We start from the raw sequence: 7,612 nt of genomic DNA, 5'->3' as shown, positions 1-7,612 counted from the left end.
TTTGTTTATGATGGTAGCAAAATTACAGTAAGGCATATAATATACGTATAGTATATTTGTAATACATTTCTAATATATAACTATTATATCAACATTGGACAAAGAGAGATCAATAAACCTCAAAAATTTGATCAACAAATAGGTTAGAAAATGGAGATTAATTTTCTGAAATCTCTCATTATTATTGTTTTCAAATAAGTTCTCACTACAAACTCAGCCCCATAAGCAGTGAATGGCTTCTACCCTTTGTACCCCTCCCAAGGAACTTCTAAATTAATTGACATTAATTTTTGAATTACCATTAAAGATTGACTAAGAGAGTGAGTACATAACCTATTTGAGACTCTGAATATATTTAGGTATTAAATTACGCACTTGGACAACTGTCATCATAATTAGTACTTACATCAAGTGATCATCCGTCAACAACTCCAGCTATGATATTTACAAAGAAACCAAGTAAGAGTTGGATGTATGTGATGAGATAAACTATGCATAGAACTCTTTTCCTAACATATTTAAAATCAAGAAATTTTTCTTCAAAGTAAAGTACCAAGAACTTTCCTTTTTGTCTGCCTATGAAGATGGTAAGTTGGTTTTGAAAATTCTAAGATGACTAAATCTCATTTTCAAAACAGCTCAACGTCAATTCAATTAGATTTTGTTACAGTGCTGCTTCCAATGTTTCTAGATGCCTATTTATTAAATCCAATGAGTCAATAAAGAAAGACTAACGTTCCTTTGTTTAATCAATAGTGTGCTTAAGGAAATGAAATAGAGCCACGTCAAATAAATTTCTATGAAGATAGAAGATTTTATAAGTGATGGACCATTTTTTTTCTCAGAAAGTAATCACTAACTTTAGTCATCTAATCATTATTTTCTTCAAACATGTCTTTCTAGACATTCTTTATGACAGATAAATTTGAGTCATCACTAAGACATTATTATTCATATCATTCAATATTTTAAACAAAGTGACTCACATTTTCATTTTAAAAATCAATAAACTTAAAGATTCTGGGAATCTCCCAGAGTAAGTTCCCTCCCACAAGTCCTGAATTTCTTTAATGAGTGAGGTTGTGTTGTAAATTGGTCTTTTTCTCTTTTCCCGTGGGCGTGGATGTCTAATCACTTGGTACTCACTTGGTTTGTTTTGTACATACATAGAGCTCAGGTACTAAGGTCTAAATACGTAAAAGAAACCCACCTGGATTACAGACCCTTCCCTCAACTGACTCCTGCAGCTGGAGCTCACTTCTCATCCCTGCTGCTGTCCCTGTTCATGGTCATTTCCAATTGGGAGAGATTAAGAACTTCTGCCTTGCTTCCCAGGGCCATTTTCTCCTGGATCCAAGTTTTCCACTCCTTCCTCTCTCCATGTTCTTCCTTCCACTATCAGCTTGCTGCCTCCCATGGAGGTCAGACTTTGCTAAGGTTAGAACAAATAGCCTGGTTGAAATCACATTCGTACAGTAATGTCCCCACGCCTTTTACTTTTCCTTAGTTTTTCTGATTCAAGGTCCATGTCCTTCTGAAAAGGAGGACATTCAGAGAACTAATTTCTATACCACCTACCACAATTTAATGTGACACTCCTTCTCATATTAAGTGTAATGTGCTCTCATTAGGTGTACTCACAGCTACCAATTTTCATGCTGCCAATTTTCACATCTTAAGAGTTGGAATTGCTTCCTGTAATACAATTCACCACTTTTGCCAGATTAATATCCATTTACCACTCTAGATGAGAGAGTGGTCTCTAATCCCCATAAATTGGGGATAGATTCCTGCCCTGTGGGCCACAAGGGACGTGTGTTCATTTACTCCTTGGGGAGGAATAAAGACACTCCCCTGATGGTGCAGTGGTTAAGAATCCACCTGCTATTTAAGGGTACACAGGTTCGATCGATTGCTGGTCCAGGAAGATCCCACATGCCATGGAGCAGCTAAGCCCGTGAGCCGCAACTACTGAAGCCTGAGCGCCTAGAGCCTGTGCTCCGCAACAAGAGAAGCCACCACAATGAGAAACCCGTGTGCCACAACGAAGAGTAGCCCCCACTCACCACAATTAGAGAAAGCCCGTGCGCAGCAACAAAGACCCAATGCAGCCAAAAAAAAAAAAAAAAAAAAAGACATTTCTATGTGCTACGTTCCCAGCTTCCTTCCCTGGGCTTTATTTATAGGTCAGTTTACTGAACTTCTTAAATGACTGAGGCTAGGCATTTTGATTCATCTATTTTGAGATTCATGAAAATGAAAGAAAGGATAGTCAAATTTCATCCAAGATTTCTTCTGAAGAAAACGATGTCCAATACGTACAAAGTTTATATGCAAGCGAATAGCTCAACTGTCAAATGTATTTATTTTGTGCAATAATTAAGACAAACTCATGGATTTATAAGGACATAATATTGAGTTTAATGAGAGAAAGAGCTTTCTAACAACCAAAGCTGTGGAACATAAGGTAAGTTGGTTGGGGATTAATGAGGCCCTAGCACCAGTTATCTCGGCAGAGGTCAGCTGGTTCCTGGGGATTCAGGGGATTGAAGCACAGCCTGAGGAGACTTAAACTAGATCGACTTTTGGGTCCTTTCTACTCTGACAGCTAAGACTTCAAGGTAACCAAGCACAAGAAAAAAGTTATGTAACATTCCAAAGAAACAAAAAAAAATGCTATTTTCAAAGGTATCCTCAGATGACTCATGTTGATGAATCTGAAGTCTTGCATAAATATTTTCTTTCACACATGGGTTTATTACTCTCCCTCTGCCTCATCCCTCTTTCTGTCTGTCTCATTACAGCCTTCCTCATCATCTGAACCAATGAACAAGAGGAGCATCAGTGTCTTCCTCATTTCTTGCCCTAAAAGTCTCAGGTGGAATGGAGGGTGACAGAGGTGACAGCAGATTTATGAGATGCCTTCGTTTATGATATGTTCACAAATGCCTCAATGACAAGATAGAAAGGAAATAAATGGATGTTACCTGGTTCCTTTTTCCCATTCTCACTACTGCTCTTTCTTTCTTTCTTTCTTTGGACATTTACACCTTTATAAAAGTCAACAGCATTTAAATATCAACATAAAGTATCAGTTTCTATCTACCTTCCAGTGCCAACATGCTATGATTTTGTGATTTTACAGGTTCCCATGATTGTACAGACAATAGATCTATAACTGACCAGGAGGCAGGAAGTGTCTGGGGGGTGCCTTAATCTCTCAGGGTCTTGCTCCCCCACAAAATACCCTTGATAGCCACAGTCAGACAGGGCTCTGGACTGGGTGGATTGTTGTCCTATTCCAGTGTGGTATGCCTAAGTTGTTATGCTCCAAATCTATTCCTATTTTCTGCTGGGTTCCTTCTGCCATAGAGGATGGGCATATAGAGAAGTTAATACACTGGCATTTCTTTCTTCTTTACTGAGACACAAATGGCTCCACTAACTAGCCACATGTACATGCTGGATTATTTATATACTTTTCTTTTTCTTTCTTAGGACCTGGTGAAAGCTCTCAAGTGAAAGGAAAGACTTTGGACTTCTGGTTTTAGCTCTGACATGTAAAGAGCTTGGAAATCATTCTATCCTTACAAAAAGAAAAGGCTGAACCTTTTTCTCAGAAAATCAATGACATTTCTTGGAACCATGAGATGATTGAGGTTTCAGGGAAAATTGCCACCTTAAAATCTGGAGATACATAACCTAGATATGTTTCCTGGAAACAGAAGCCACGGGAATTGTAAACTGGTAGGAACACACAATGGTAACTGATGAATTGCTCAGGGCTGAGTGTGGACTACCATGAGAGTGAGAAACTCCTGAGGGCCACTGCCTGAGGAGGGACCCACAGCTTCATGGACTTTACCTCCAGGAAGCTCACAGGCTCTCGAGATGAAGATGTGAAAGATCTCTTTATGGCTCTGGCAGAGGTAGGGGAAGAGTACACATTCTGAAATGTGTCCACAACAAAAGCCTATGCTCCATGGGAAAAGGCCTTGCTAGAGCCATGCCTCAACTAGGGGAAGGGTATTCCTCCCGCTACAGCACCCTCTAAACTTCTTGTCTCCTTGGATAGATAAGGGATACAAAAACATGGTCAACAAGGAACATGGCTTCAAGGGAAAATATTGGGAATGCTGCAGCCAGGATAGAGAGTAGGGGCGGGGGAAACACCAACAGAGGAATATTTGTGAAGGTCAAGTTCCCAGACATAGACCCATTAAAAGACTGAGATTTATTCATGAGATTTTAGAAGGCTTCTCCTCCCCTACATCTTCTACCATATCAATAGGCTCCAGTATAATAACAGCAAAACAGAACTGAAAAAGCTGACACAGATTCAAGGAAGCCCAAAGTCAAGAGGGGAGACAAAAACAAGAACGAGAGGAATCTGAGAGGTCGAGTACCTACACCTACAGCAAACACTAAGTAAACACAGTCAAATTCCTAGCAAGATGACCACACCTTTTCATACCAAAGGTCTGTTTACCTTAATACCTTGGTTACCTTGTTACCTAATACAACATGTTTGGCATTCAACAAAAAATTACAAGGCATGCCAAAAGTCAAGAAAAAAATCACAGTCTGAAGAGGAAAAACAAGCATCAGAACTAGAGTCAGATGTGATACACATGTTGGAATTATTAAAACAGGTAATTTAAAATACCCATGTTTAATATGTTAGGAACTCTAATGAAAAAAGCACACAACATGAAAGAAGAGATGAGTAATGTAAGAGAGAGACGGAAATACTAAGAAAGGATTAAAAGGAAATGCTAGATAGAAAACAAACTTACAGTTACCAAAGAGGAAATGGTGGTGGTGGGGGTGTGATAAATTAGGAGCTTGGGTTTAACGGATACACACTACTATATATAAAAGATATAAACAACAAGGACCTACTGTATAGCACAGGGAACTATATTTAATATCATGTAATAACATATAATGGAAAAGAATTTGACAAAGGATACACACACACACACACACACACACACACACATATATATATATATCCGAATCACTTTGCTGTAAATCTGCAACTATTACAACATTGTAAAAAACTATACTTCAAATAAAAGAAAATGATGTTAAAAGACATACGCCCATGTTTACAAGCTGAGGGAAATTGAAAAGTGCCTGTGTTTTGCCAGTATTTTTACACACAACTCTTACACATAATGGTGAAAATTAAAATTGGCAATTACCCAAAAAAATGACAAAAATAAAGAATGCCTTTGATGAGTTTATTAGTAGACTTGGCACTATCCAGGAAAGAATCGCCAAGCTGAAGATAAGTCAATAAAATCTTTCCAAACTGAAATGCAAAGACTAGGAGGGACAAAAACGAACAGAACAGAGCATTCAAGGACTGTGAGACAATTTCAAAAGGTATAATATAGGTAATTAGAATACTGGAAGGAGAAGAGAGAGACAGCAGAACAGAAGAAACAGGTAAGGTACCAATGGCCAAGAACTTTCCCACAGTAATGAAAGGTACAAAACCACAGATTCAGGAAGCTCAGAGAACACAAAGTAGAATAAGTAACAAACACCGCTTGCTTCGACTGCATGTATACTAACATGGAAATGATACAGAGATAAACAAGGCCACTGTGCAAGGACAATTCACCAATTCATGGAGCATTCCATATATTTTTTTGACTACAGTTAATAACACCATGCGGCATGTTGGAAAGTCTCAAAGAGAGTAAATTTTTAAAGTTCTCATCACAGGAAAGAAATAAGTTTGTAACTGTGTGTGGTGATGGATGTCAACCAGACTTACTGTGATGATCCTTTTGCCATATATACAAATATTGAACCATTATGTTGTAACCTGAAACTAATATAATGCTGCACATCAATTTTACCTCAATAAAAAATGAAAAAACAAGTGAATGTATCTAAGCATATCATATTCAACTGCAGAAAACCAAAGACAAGAGAAAATCTTTAAAGCAAGAGATTAGGATTTGACAGAAATGGGTGCAGTCCTAGCTGTCCTGCTTACTAGCCAATCAATACTGAACTTGACATCTTTCAAACATTGGTGGTTTTCTCCCTTATATAAGGGATGATATGATATGTATAAAAATACCTCGTTATAGGTATTACTTTCTTCTTTGTATAAATGAAGTTCAAATAAGACCTTTTATATATGAGGAAGCACTTTTTAACAACAGAAAACTCTAAATATTAAGAGTTACAATCATTAAGGAGTTGCATCCTCACCACTCTTCCAGGAGTTTCGAAATGAGCTTTCTCAGCAAGAATATTGAAGTTTATTTTAAATCACAAGGCATTACTTTAAAGGATGTAAAATTGTATATTGTTTTTGGCTTAGATGGGCCTTGATGTTTCCAAAGCCAAGTTCATGCAGAAGGTGACAGGATGGTGAGATGCAAACTCATAAGATAAATGGGTAGGGTAGGCGTAAACTAACTGAGCTGCTTTGGAATCAGCAGGAAATAAATATTCTGATATAGCTATATCTATATCTATAGATGTAGAATTATCAGAATTCCCAGGGAGGTGTCTGAATCCAGGAATAAGGGAGGTGTCTGAATCCAGGAATAATGAATTTTAACTCTTTAAACTTACTACAGCCAAAATATATCAGGGGTAAAAAGATTACAAAAACAAGATCTAGCAAGTAAGAGAGGAATTAAAATATATATTGAGAGCAACTTAAAGATGGCAGAAGAGTAAGATGTGGAGATCACCTTCCTCCCCACAGATACACCAGAAATACATCTACACATGGAACGACTCCTACAGAACACCTACTGAATGCTGGCAGAAGAACTCAAACCTCCCAAAAGGCAAGAAACTCCTGACATACCTGGGTAGGGCAAAAGAAAAAAGAAAAAACAGAGACAAAAGAATAGGGATGGGACTTGTACCAGTGGGAGGGAGCTGTGAAGGAGGAAAGGTTTCCACACACTAGAAGCCCCTTCGGTGGGGGAGACAGCGGGTGGTGGAGGGGGGAAGCTTCGGAGCTGTGGAGGAGAGCAACAGTGGTGTGGAGGGCAAAGCGGGGAGATTCCCGCACAGAGGATCAGTGCCCACCGGCACTCACCAGCCCGAGAGGCTTGTCTGCTCACCCGCCAGGGCAGATGGGGCTGGGAGCTGAGGCTCAGGCTTCAGTGGGAGCGCAGGGAGAGAACTGGGGTTGGCTGTGTGAACACAGCCTGTGGGGGGTTAGTGCACCACGGCTAGCCGGGAGGGAGTCTGGGGAAAAGTCTGGAGCCGCCGAAGAGGCAAGAGACCATTGTTTCAGGGGGCACGAGGAGAGGGGATTAAAAGCGCCGCTTAAAGGAGCTCCAGAGATGGACGCGAGCTGTGGCTACCAGCGTGGACCCCAGAGACGGGTCCCAGTACTGGGCATATACCCTGAGAAAATCAATTCAAAAAGAGTCATGTACTACAATGTTCATTGCAGCTCTATTTACAATAGCCAGGACATGGAAGCAACCTAAGTGTCCATCTACAGACGAATGGATAAAGAAGATGTGGCACATATATACAATGGAATATTATTCAGCCATGAAAAGAAGCAAAATTGAGTTATTAGTAGTGAGATGGATGGACCTAGAGTCTTTCATACAAA

General features: G+C 39.3%; 1 pseudogene; it reads left to right on the top strand.

Moving 5' to 3' along the window:
- Nucleotides 1-5,558: 5,558 nt before the first annotated feature.
- LOC132521476 (U6 spliceosomal RNA) lies at nt 5,559-5,658 on the top strand (annotated as a pseudogene).
- Nucleotides 5,659-7,612: the final 1,954 nt, after the last annotated feature.

This window comes from Lagenorhynchus albirostris, chromosome 5, assembly GCF_949774975.1.
Source record: "Lagenorhynchus albirostris chromosome 5, mLagAlb1.1, whole genome shotgun sequence".
Lineage (NCBI taxonomy): Eukaryota > Metazoa > Chordata > Mammalia > Artiodactyla > Delphinidae > Lagenorhynchus > Lagenorhynchus albirostris.
This window is presented reverse-complemented; position numbering and strand designations above follow the sequence as displayed.